This window comes from Gallus gallus, chromosome Z, assembly GCF_016699485.2.
Source record: "Gallus gallus isolate bGalGal1 chromosome Z, bGalGal1.mat.broiler.GRCg7b, whole genome shotgun sequence".
NCBI classification, from domain to species: Eukaryota; Metazoa; Chordata; class Aves; order Galliformes; family Phasianidae; genus Gallus; species Gallus gallus.
This window is the reverse complement of record NC_052572.1, coordinates 38634490-38647129: the sequence shown is the minus strand read 5'-3', so window position 1 is coordinate 38647129 and position 12640 is coordinate 38634490. Positions and strand designations below refer to the sequence as shown.

The window sequence follows — 12640 nt, the reverse complement described above, 5'->3', positions numbered from 1 at the left end:
ACTTCTTTGAAGTCTGGGAACATTTCAGATGTCAAGTCATGAGATTTCCCCTCTCTTTATTTTAGACTGCTGCCAGTGCTTGTAAAAATCTATGAACTACTAAGCATTAAAACCCCATTCACAGTGAACTCCTGGCACTGATTTTGCAATCCTGCAGAAAATGGAGGAAGGGAAAACCACAAAAATTATCATAATACATCCTTTGTGGAAATATTAGAATGATTATTGTTGTTAGGGGTGGGGAAATAAATAACCATTAGTTAGCAAAAGATGTGTAAAAAGCTTTTAGTTCTGTTCTTATACCACTGAGAGGATACAGGCCTCTCCTCTCTCTGCACAGGCCATGGTTTGACAATATAATAAACTGCTAGCACCAGATCAGAAATACTGCAGCTCCGTGATGCAGAGAAGCCAAGCCGCACACATTCATGCCCCAGCCTCATGTTTGTCCGAAGTTTTCTGATGGGTTAATATTGTACCTGCAGTTTTTATGATGGACCCAGTAGTGCTTTTATGCTCGCAGCCAGGTAAGAAACCTCCAGTGCCATGTCCTATGCCCTGTGCAGGAGCGCCAACATGTGCCCCCATCTGATTAGCACTGCTGCTTGGTCTGGTGGTGATCTGGTAGTTCATGGTTCTCCTTTAACAACAAGGTTTGCCTTGCTGGTTTGGGGCTGAGTTATACTAAGCACAGAGGTAGAGGGCACGACTGCTAAATTCAACCACAGTGCGAAGCATTCAGCGTGTCTGTTCATACAAGCAATGCAGGGAACAACGCAGTCATGAGGCAGAGCAGGTTTTCAAGGGGAGCACCAGAGCCATTGCTCAGGGCTGCAGGCCGGTGGTGACCCTTTCAAACATAGGGCTGGCAGCAGGGCAGGCAGGACTGTACTTCAGCATGCACTTAGGAGGAGGAGGGGAGAGCCGAGTTATGGCTCCCTCTCATGTACATGCTTGCTGTAGAATATCATCATTGCTACCAGCTCTGAGCAGGGAGCCACGGCCCATGCAGCTCTCCATTACCCTGGCCACTTTCATGTGCACAACATGAGGGAGGGCCATGATGAATTTCAGGCTTTGAATCACTGCTGCCGGAGGGGAGGAGCCCAAATTTAGCACTCAATTTCACTCATGCCCCTTCACCGTCTCTGCATATACTTCTGCACATCTGAGAAGGGCTTACAAATTCGCAGCTTTCCTGGGCAGATCCTTGAAAGGATGCAAATCACTCTGTAATTACTTGGATGCCTTACAGGGGCCTGTGCCACTCAGTGTCCAATTTATAACCAGTCAGCCTTGTACAACAAGCCGCTCCGTGTACAATAACAGCTGATTCTGGCTGGCTCTTGCCTCTTAGAAGTTGCACCCCCATAGGATGTAACAAGTCAGTTTTGTAAAGCTGTGCTGGTAAAAGGAGTCATCAAGGTCACTGTTCTCAAAAGTAGCAAGAGCTGAAATGCAGGACTTAGCAGATGGTATGTGGCACAGATTCAAGCCTGTCCTAAGTAGGATCTTTTTCTCTCAGTTCCTGTGACAAAAGCCTGCGTGAAAGTTGTTCGCATAAAATCAGCACTGGTTTTCAATATTTTGCCTTAAGATTATTAAACTGATCTTGATTAGTACTGCAGTGTTTCCAGCAACCGTCTTTATGAGCATTCCTGCAAGATGATTTCACCCTTGAAGAGGCGCTTGTGGTACGCAGAATTTGTATGGCAGTGAGTACTTCAAGCTCTACCTTTCAAGATTCTGCATTTCCATTTACTTCTGAAGCATACTGATTTACAGAGGATGGCTGCTAAGGAACAAAAACTATCCCCTTCACACAGGTTAGGCCAGGAGACTGTGAATCAGTATTTTTGAGCTCTGTATCCTTTTTCATCACTAACTTACTCCTTAATTTGGGCTCTTTTTTCTTCAGTTGGCTGGTTGGGTTTTGTTTTAATTCATACTATAAATGCAAGTAATTGCATAATTGGGTGTGAAATAATCACAGGGCAATAAATCCACTGTGTATGAGTGGCAGGTTGATCTGGGCCACAGACAAGCATCCACACAGCTGCATCCTCACTCTCCTCTCCCCTCCCATGGGACGGAGAGAAAATAGGAGGGCTGCTCTGAAAGTAATGCCTCCGATTTTTATCATTTTGGCCCGTGATAGATGTTAGTGGTGGTGGACATCGGTGGTATGGCAGTAGAGGTTGACCCTTCCCACCAATACTCCACTACATCTTGTTGTCATGTGACAGATGGCAGCAGAGGGGCAGTCTGACAAATGGCATCTGACATGGAAGTGCATATGAAACAAAGGTGTGTCACTGAATTTCTCCATGTGGAAAAAATAGCACCCATTAACATTCACTGATGCTTGCTGAACATCTATGAAAACCAAACAGTGAATATGAGCACGGTGAGGCAGTTGGTGGCTGTAACAGTGACATGAAAGATAAGCCATGTTGCAGATGTTGATGCACAGTTGTCACACCAGAAATGAAGAGCATCACCATCAGCTGATCCATGAGAATCTGTAGATTACAACCAGGGAACTGTGTACAGAGCTGAATATTGGCTTCAATGCTTTGGAAATGATGGTGGCAATGTTAGAATTTCTCAGTTTATACCAGATGGTCCCATCAGTTCTCACACAGGAACAGAAAGAACATTGTATGCAAGTTTGTCAGGACATATTGAACCAAGACAAGACTGAAGGTGGCAATATTCTGAAGTAGTAACACCACTACCAGATGGAGTCAAAACAGCAGTCTATGGAGTGGCAGCATGTGAATTCCCCATCAAAGAAAAGGTTCAAGATGCAGCCCTCAGTGGGTGAAGTGATGCATACTGTCAGTTGGGATAGGAAAGGGGTGATCCTTTTGGATTTCCTGGAACTCGGACAAACCATCATCTCTGACTGCTACATAGTGATGATGACTGAACTGAATGCACAAATTTCAAGAGTGAGACCAGAGGAGAAGGTAGCCTTTCTCTTACAACACAGTAGCACCAAGATCTGTACCAGTTTGAAGACCATGAAGCACACTGCCAATCTCTGTGGGACTGCCCTATCTCGCCCACTGTATAGTCTGGATTTTGATTCCTTCTCACTTCCACCTGTTTGGGCAATGATACAGTCACAGCATCTGTGAAACAGTGGGTCGCCTCTGCTGGTGCAATTTTTATGAGCACAGCATGCAGTGTTTGCAGAAAGCTGGTGAAAATGCATAGCTGCTGGTGGTAGCTATATTGAAATATAGTGTTCTGTATCTGAGAATTTGCTCTACCAGATAATATTATTGTGCTTTTTGTATCTATTGTAGTTTCCATGGAAATAAAGAGGAGGCATTACTTTTCAAATGAACTGCATAGAAGGAAGGAAACAAGGCTCAAGAATCAATACAAAGACAGTGGAAGTTGTGAAGTAACAGATGTGCACATGTAAACAAGGCAAAATAAGGAACTTGCACACCACTTCCCATCAGCAGGCAGATGTCCAGCCCTGGAGAGCAGGAGCTGAGAACACATTCTGAGTACTTGGAAAGACAGATGCCATAACCATTAATGTTCTTCTTTCCTTCACTTTTTCCTTTGTTTTTACTGCTAAGCATGATATTCCCCTGGTGAGTGGGGGTCAGCTCTCCCCATAGTATCCCCCTCTCAACCCCGTACCCACCTGCAGACAGCTTGTTGGTGTTCAGGTGTATATGTCTATGTGTGTCTATGTGTCTGTGCCAAAAAGACACCGCTCTGCACTGAGCAGAACTCAGCAACAATCCAAACACTGGTCCAAACCATAGCACCATACAGACTGCTATGAAGTAAATGGACTCCATCTCTGCCAGACCAAGTATTATGAAAAGCACTGAATGGTGAAGTAATGTTCTAGGAGCACAGGCTCACAGAAGAAGTGAAGAGCCTTCGTATTATTAGTAGTATTATTTTCAGCAGATTTTCTTGACTGTCTCCATATACCCTTTCTCCTGGCTGATACCTCATCAGGGAATATCATCAGCATCTAAAGGGAGCTATAAGAGAGAAGACTCTTTAGCAGGGTCTGCTGTGACGGGGCAAGGGAAAATGGTTTTGAACTAAAAGAGAGGAGATTTAGACTGGAGATAAGGAAGGGGTTTTTACCATAAGAATAGTGAGGTACTGGAAATGGTCGCCCAGAGAGGTGGTGGATGTCCCCTCCCTGGAGACATTCAAGGCCAGGCTAGACCAGGCTTTGAGCAACCCGATCTAGCCTTAGACATCCCCATTCATTGAAGGGGAGATGGTCTAGATGGTCCCTCCTTCCAACTCAAACAATTCTGTGATTCTCTGAATACTCTTTCTACCTTACAAGGTCCTTGAAACTCTTTTTGAGGTCACCACCACCAATCTGAGTCAGCTGTGGAAGACACCATCTAGTTGTAGATGTTTCTTTTATCCTCTTGGAGCAGCAGAACTGAAGCTTTTGCCTCAACAGTATCCTGACATCTATCAGCTAGGGGAATGAAAGGCCCAGCTTCAATTTTTTTTTATTTCACCTTAATGTAAATGCTGCCCTGTAATTAACTTGTTGCTGATTACAAAATTAATCTCATTTATACTATCATTTTAAAATGAATTGATGTTAGCCTAGTCTAATTTGCAAAATAAATTAAGCAAGTTGTTACTTGATTTTGAATCAAGTAAACCAAGCCTTCCAATAGGTGTGCCTGCGTGGTTCCATGGCCAAAGGCAATGCCATGGGAGTTACCACTGTCCCTGGGACCAGTGCATAAATTGGGAGCCTCACTCACATGCAGGAAGGGGAGGATTAGAGGCTGCCACTGCCGCTGATTGTGTGGCATTTTGCTTTTACTGGGCTCATGTTTAAGCTGTCCACTTTGGTCTTGCTCATTATGAAGATTTATACCATCATCTAGTGGAACTCCCCTTAAACTACAACCCATTAACTCTGGTAATCTGCACTTTACATGCAGTCTGAGATGGAGAGAGTAGGCAATGATGTTCTTCTATTCAGGTTACTAAATATAGGAGGATTTTTGACATCTCCCGGAGCAGAAAAATTTGCCATAACCGCTGTAATTAAAATCTTGCTCAATATTTGCCTAATGTCGCATTAAATCCATGTAATGCTGCTGCTTCTCTCCCTCCTCCCACCCATTCCACAGTGTTATTTTTCAGGATCTAGAGACGTGACTGCAGCAGCAGCAGTACTGTTAAGTTGTGTTACACAGAGAGGAGAGATAAGGTCTCAGTTAGAAAAGCACATTTAAAAAAAAAAAGAAAGAAAGAAAGAAAGAAAAACAAGAGAATAAGCATACAGCCAATGTACAGATGATAAACCATGCCTGAATTTAAAAGATTTTTCATACTAATTTTTCACTGCAGAAATAGATGGCGTTTGCTCTTGTCTTAGCACAAACATTCTTGTCTAGAAATGCACGTATGTTTTCAGCAAGCACAGAAACGAATTACAGTTCTCAGTCTTAACTCTCTCCACTCTGTCAAGCAGCATCAAAGATCTTCCCTTGGTTAACCCAGGAGTCCCTCCAGACATCTTCCAAATGAATTTGTCTTTCTTAATCAAAAAAAAAAAAAAAAAAAAAAAAAAAAAAGCTGGGGAATCACCTGTGTTCCTACACTACGTCAAGCAACCAAAGGAGCTTCAGAAATCCTCCTGAATCAGCAGAAGCAGCACACAATATTTCTACACCATGGAACTGATTAAGAGACTAAATCAGCGACAGCGTGACTTAATATGGACAAATCAGTCAGGAAGAGCATTTCCTGTTCAGGGCTCACTACTCACGCTGTCTCCTGTCTCTATCTGCATCTACAGCTGGTGATTGAATTTAATGGACATCTCTCAGCAAATCCATGCAAGCAGGGGAAGAAGCCACATGCCCCTGAGAGTGCTCATTAAGTGCACACAGTGAGATGCACGCTGTCTGCTTGGTGCAGCACTGCTCATTTGCAGCGTAGAAGTGCCTGTTGGACCTCCAGGGACACAGACACTGTCCCATCATCAGAGGGCCAGGACGTCAGCATACCCTGATTCACCCACGGTCTATGCCAAGGGGTCCCTCCCTCGTTCCATTCTGCGACGGTTACCCTATGCCCTAATACCACTGCCCCAGGGCCTGCATGCTACCTTCCCTTTACTTTTAATGCACACGGGGGCTTTTCTCACAGCCCCTGTTTCCTCATTTTCACCATCACAGCAGTAACCAGCTCACGCTGTGGGGAGACCTTCTGGGATGAAGCGCTGACCACGCATCAGCATTGAGGATTAGTTTGCTTTCTCTCCGATTTAACACTAAAGTAATTTTCTGTGACCAAATGGCTGATGCCTCCCCGCCCTCAAGGACATGATTATACCCCTTCGAGCCCCAGCATATGAATTTCACAACAGTCAAAAGACAATGTAAAGGAGAATAGTAATCCAGTATAACAGCACTTGTTTTATAATAAAGTGTACTACAGAGCTACAGTGCAGCTGTTTCATCTAATCTGAAGCATGTGCAGTCCATATTAATAGTTAATTTAGCCCGCTGCTAAATCGCAGCAACCTTAACAACAACGAAAAGGCGTGACCTGTCTTTCCTGGAGGAGCCTAGTCACATTCCTCTCCAAGTGCTCCATGTGACAGAGCGGAGCTACAATTAAAGCACAATAATTTGCTTGTTATTCAAGTCAGGCATTAGTTCTAGTAATGGGGTGCTTGGTGGAGAGATGGATTTCCTTGTTAGGAGCTAAGCACAGGATTAGCTGAATTCTCCATGGAGAAATCTTGATTTGTTCAAGGTCTTTCATGTTTTCTACAGAGAAGGGATTATGTCTACTTAAAGAGGGGGCTTGCTTAAAAAGCTACAAAGTATAAGAAAAGGATTTAGGGCAGTCGGGCCTGTGGTTAAGTAGCTGAGGGGTAGAGGGAGTTTTAGAGCAGAGGATTATTTAAAGCCATAAAGTTCAAAAAATAATTGGTTTAGCACTACTGGGTCAATGCAGGGTAACATGCTGGAAAGGCAGTTAAGCATAAGCTAATATTCATTTTACTTTGGCTAATTATTGCAAGGATTCAGAGTAGAGGGTGAAAGAAGAAATGTTCTAGCTCTTTCCTTTGGGGTTCAGCTATACGGCACATTTCTGTGCTCCTCTGCTTTTCTATATATATCTGTTGTGACATACATTACCCACCCAGCGCAAGAATCGCAAAGGGCTCTTTTTAAAGCTCTGACATTGTTCGCTTAATGAGGCCATGAAGTAGACCATTAAAAGCCTTTCACAAGAGTTGTGGAAATCACAGTCCTCCTGCAGCCTTCTATCTCACAGGCAGCTCTTTCTCCCCCCTCCTTCTCTCAAGGCACCGGCAGTATCATTAGTTGAGCTTGACTCCAAGCGGGCTCCTGTCATCATTAGCGGCTGTGACATGCTCATGCGGAGCTGTCCCTTTGCCTTGGGTCCTGGGGACCTCGCCACTGCGCAGCTCACTGGGCAGCCCGAAGCCCTGCAGGCTCGGGAGGTGTGAGGGAAGGAGTCTCCTTGGCACGGAGAACCCCTTAGTGAGGAGGGAAGGAAGGCACATTGCGTATCACCCCACACCAGCACCTTGGTCACACCACAGATTAATGGACGGCATCTGGGAGCAAGTGAAGCAAATCGTCCCACCGCAGCAGGAGGGTGCAGTAGGGTGAGCAGTGTGTTCTCCAAGACACGCAGGCCAAGACTGGTGGATTAAGAGCCTCTGGGCATACAGAGGAGATAGATATTTCCCCTAGGTGGGACAGCAGGACAAACTGTTGCAATCTGAGCACAGCACAGGTAAAGAAGGGGACAGTCTGAAACAGCTGTTTATAGCTGCTCAGGCTGGACAAGCAGCTCAGCAGCCAGAGCATGGTGAGGGAGAAGGTTTCATGAGTAAATTACTGAGAACTGTTCAGCAGGTTTGGTGAAAGCTAATAAAGAGAAATAAGCATTCACCAAGGTAGTAGGAGATGTACTCTCCAGGCAGAAATGCTCAGCGTTCATTGAACAAGAGGGAGTAGGGATAGGAGGTGGCAATGCAGATTTAGTGATGTTACAAAGCAGCAAAAAGAAGCAAAGTTTGAGTTTGGATGTCATAGAAAAGACTTGTTCTTCCCTTGTGTGACACTAACATCTGTATGCTCCCTTTCACTATGTTGTGTTCAACCCATCACCCAAAAAATACTGACAAATTGGGAATTTTATGTTGGAGCACAAAAATATTAGGTGTCTACTGGTGGATAATAAGGCCAGATTACAGAAGATAATTCTGCATGACAGCTTGCCTATGTGACAGTGCAGTTCATGGTAGGGAGGCATAATAGGAGGTGTCTAATAGTTGAAAGGTGTAAAAACAAAGGCAATACAAGGATTTATCAAAAGCAATGCATAAGTTATAATGATATGTGGAACATAAACAAAAAGCCATGCATACTGGATGTCAGAAAATCTACTTACTAGTGTAGCAGTTTCCCAAAGCGAAACAGCAAACTTGTTTATGCCAGAAAATAATGACTTGTTTAGACGAAATGCTAAGAAATGTTCATTAGAGAAGTTACATGGGTGGGAGAAAGGAGTAAATCTTTCTGTCTAATATACACAGAGTGAGTCCAGGTGTATGGGAACCCTGATAAGGTAGGTAAGATACTCTGGCAAAATACATACTGTGCTGATTGCTAAAAATCTAAGCAAGACCTAACATCATTTACTGTTTTCATCCTTACAAGGATGAATGACAGTTCTGCAAGGTAAGAGGGCATGCTCATGAGTCTCAAACTGATACGGAAACCTAGAGTTAAATTCCCAAGTTCTGGCATTGCTATGCTCATAATTACAAGCCTGATTTACCTCAAGTCATGAGCAGAGTAGTATAATTACCAGTGAAGTTAATGGTTGTTTACCTTTACTGCACTCTCATTGGAGAAATACCTGCAGTTAGCTTGAGATTTTTCATTATCTGCCATGACAAACAGTCTTGGTTCTTCACAGATTTTTCCACTGTGTGATTTCATTTCCCAAATCTGGTAAATGAGAGAGTTGTCTTACAACAACCCAGGTAATATTCCTGACTCTAGCATAGGTTACTTGTGTCAGACTTTGGAAAAACTATTGCTCCTCATTCTGTCTTGACCTTCTCCACCTTGAAGCTGAAATATCAACATTTGCAAACATCATACCATGAGGGGAAACTAATTTATTCCTTTTTTTTTTTTTTTTTTCAAAGTGCTCTGGTTGAAAGGCACTATAAAATTCAAAATATTGTTTTTGTCTTGCAAGATTCATGCTTCTGAATAGGTGAAAAGGTTCCTCTGAATAAAAGCTGATGATTTATCTACCTTTTAGTGGCTTCCTTTGTTCCCTGAAGCTGCATATTTAAACTTTGCTAGGCAGGAATTTATTATAGATACAGAAGAATAGAATAGTCTTTTTAAAACTCAACGGTTCTGCTCACGCCAAAGTTCTGGGATGATGTAAAATTGAATCTGTTGTCATTATAGACATTAGCTTTTTCCATTTCAAGAGTTTTTTCAATTGAAAAAGAAAAGTACTAACTACAGTTGAAGTCATTAAGACTGAGGTAACAGTATCAAGCCCCCATTTATTACCTTTTTCAAAAGCAGAATAGTTTGTGAGCATCTGATGACCGTCTTTAAATTCCCACTTTGCTACCCTAACACAATAATTTGCCATCTCTGCCTTCTAGCATCACACATGGCAACTCTTCTGCATGAATACCCAGCAGTCATATGAGAGATGCCAGTGAGTTGTCACTGCTGGCACGACAAAAAAGCATTTGGCTGAGTCATAACTCCCAGTTCTCAAACCAGGCATCTATTTTTCACATCCTGATTCCTGTTCAGAACTGGAAGTGACTGCATAAGAGACCGCAGTCAAGCAAAAACATCCAGACTGGTAATGACTTGTAACTACTCTGAGATGGATGGGCAGATTTGTGGAAAACAAAAAATTCTACTATGTTGTTGTTTATTCTTAATTTTGCTTCTTCATTTTTAACTTCCGACTGACACTGGACTGGAAGGAACATTTTGGGTCATATAACAGCTGTTTAAGCCCAAAGGAGATACAGATTAGCTGTTCTACACTACTCAAAACACAGTATGCTCTCAGGGTCCTTCAGAAAATGTATGCACCTTGATATGGTACATGAAACAGTCCCTCAAAGGAGATAGCATTTCTGTGCAGAGCCCTGTGTGCAGGCACAGGCTTTGCTGTACACAGGGAGGCACTGGAACAAGGACATGCCAGTAGCTTCTCATCAGGCACTGGATGTGTCGCTGCCACCATCCAGGGAGCATGGTGAGGCCTGCCCCAGAGAAACCTCACAGCCCTGCAATCCTTCTCACTGGAAAAACAGCTCAGAGGGACAGCCAGAACAAATCATGTGTAGCCATGGTGACTAAATCCAGCTGGTATGTATCGAAGGACTCGTCCCCTATCCCCTACACATAAAAGCACACAGCCCGTGTAATACATTTGACACCCCCAGCTATTCCTGTCCTTATGATTTTATCCTTCCCATCCTAAATTGCTTTGCTCCTCATGTAGCCTTTCGTTACTTAATTAACATTTAGTCTTTCCAGAGGAGTGCCTCGGTTATCCTCTGTACAAGGCAAGGGATGGCAAAGGGACAGGGCATTAGGAAGGTGTTCCAATAAGGAAGATTAAAATTTAAATCTGAATTCTGTTCAGCGAGTTAAAGAAATAAAAGCAAAGAATTCACCCGGCAAGAGGTTCGTGCTTTGCTATAGCTGTGAAGAACAGGTTCCACCCAAATTGATAAAACAGAAAGGAACTTCTTATTTTAAAAGAACGGATTGAATTCTGTAAATTCTGCATTTCACAGTATATCCAATGAGTGATCCATCTCAAATCTCCGTCCCATCGTTTCAAATATTACCGTGTTCAGATTGCCTTCTTTTTTAAGGAAGCTTTTGTGCCAGATACATATATTTTAACTGGACTTGTATGGCACAGTAGAGACATCCAGTGGTTTGTTAGATTATTAAACTCATGACTGTCACTGAAGATATAGTACAGAGCTATTTCCATTAGATAATGGTAATTTTAATTTGACCTCAGACGCAAATATAAGATTTGATATTAAGCAGCACTAATTCAGGAACTTGCAGTAATTTGACATCAGATATTTAATTTAATTTACCATACATCTAACTACTTTCCCACGATTTATGTGAAACACAAGCTCCATTTATACCGTGGGGCAAATCTTCAGCCACCATAAGTCAAAGTAACTTTGTTGAAGTCAATGGAGTTTTGTCAAGTTACTGTCAGAGGACATGGCTCTATCTATTTTGGAGAACTGGAAAGGCATTTCTATTAGAAGTTTCAGATTCCACAGCAGAAAGTGCTGAGTTTTGGCTTGTATTTATCATGCTATCTATTTAAGGATGCTGGGAGACAGAATGCAAGTGTCAGTTCACCCATCTTGGGTGTCTCATTAAATAGTAGCAAATACATTATGGCACTTCAGAAGGGAAAGAAGATAGCTGGAAGCTAAAAAAAAGAAAAAAAAAAAAAAAAAAAGAAGAAGAAGAAGAAGAAGAAGACCTGGCAGCTGAGAGGAAGAAGGGAGCCCAATAGAGAGAGACAGAGATTTTGCAGCTGAGTGATGTGGGCAGAGCTCTGGAAACACAGAAATAAGAGAGAAATGAAATTTTGAAGGGAGAGGGAGGGGGAGGGGGGAGAAGAGACAAGCTAGCATGACAGTGAACCTTGGATCAGAAAAAGACAACATCAGAGAATCAGAGTCAGTTCTGACTTACAGTCTGTAAAACTCCATTTATGTTCAGAGGGGCTGTGCAGAATATAAGTCAGGGTTGCTTGGGTAGAATAAAATCCTTAAAAAGACAAAGAAAACCCTTAAACTAGCAGGCCATAGAGAATCACAAAGGTATGCAGCCTGCCAAACAGGTTGCAAAGCTGTGATTTATTAAAGTTCTGCCTTTCCTAAGAGCTTCATCTAAAATCTGTTTAACCCAGTAGGAGTCTGCCCGCAGACTTCAGATCTTGCTCTGAAACAGAAATGCTTGGCCCGCTGATAAAGTGAATTATAGCACATACCTTTTCTGCTCATAAAAACAAGGAGATTTTAGATTACTTTGTTTCAGATGAGCTATTTACAAACAAGAAGCAGAGAGAGACATGCACACTGCCTTGTTAGAAGGAGAGTGAGGGGAGTTAATCAGCATTAATTAGCAGTTGGCGTGAATTGTCAGAGAAAATTTAAATGAAACTCTGAATATATTCATTAGTCTCCATGTTTTTTTCACCCTTTTAATGGATTCATATGTGTGGATAGGAGAACTGAATTGGTTTAAAGAGAAGGTCTAACTAGCCCACCATCCTGTCTCCAGCAGTGTCTTTAAGCAGCCAGTCAGAGAGGAGTAAGAAGGAGACAGATATGTACCAACTGCCCTCCCATCTATCTACTGATCAGCATGCATCTCCCCACAAGACAGTTTTTGAACCTCCGGGGCAAATACAGAGGGGAATAATCAAAACAACATAGGAAAGTACAAAGCAGTATGATCCCTGTGTCAGAAGCATTTTCAGCAGGACACTTTCCTTGCAGACAGACCTACATGTAGAC

At 42.8% G+C, this 12640-nt stretch overlaps 1 long non-coding RNA gene across 1 annotated transcript in view; it reads right to left on the bottom strand.

The window, feature by feature from the left end:
* LOC112530624 overlaps window positions 1-12294 on the bottom strand; it is a 151038-nt gene extending 138744 nt beyond the window's left edge. The window contains exon 1 of the long non-coding RNA XR_003072392.3: window positions 11814-12294. This is a non-coding gene — a long non-coding RNA (uncharacterized LOC112530624). The remainder of the gene's footprint in view (window positions 1-11813) is intronic.
* Window positions 12295-12640: the final 346 nt, after the last annotated feature.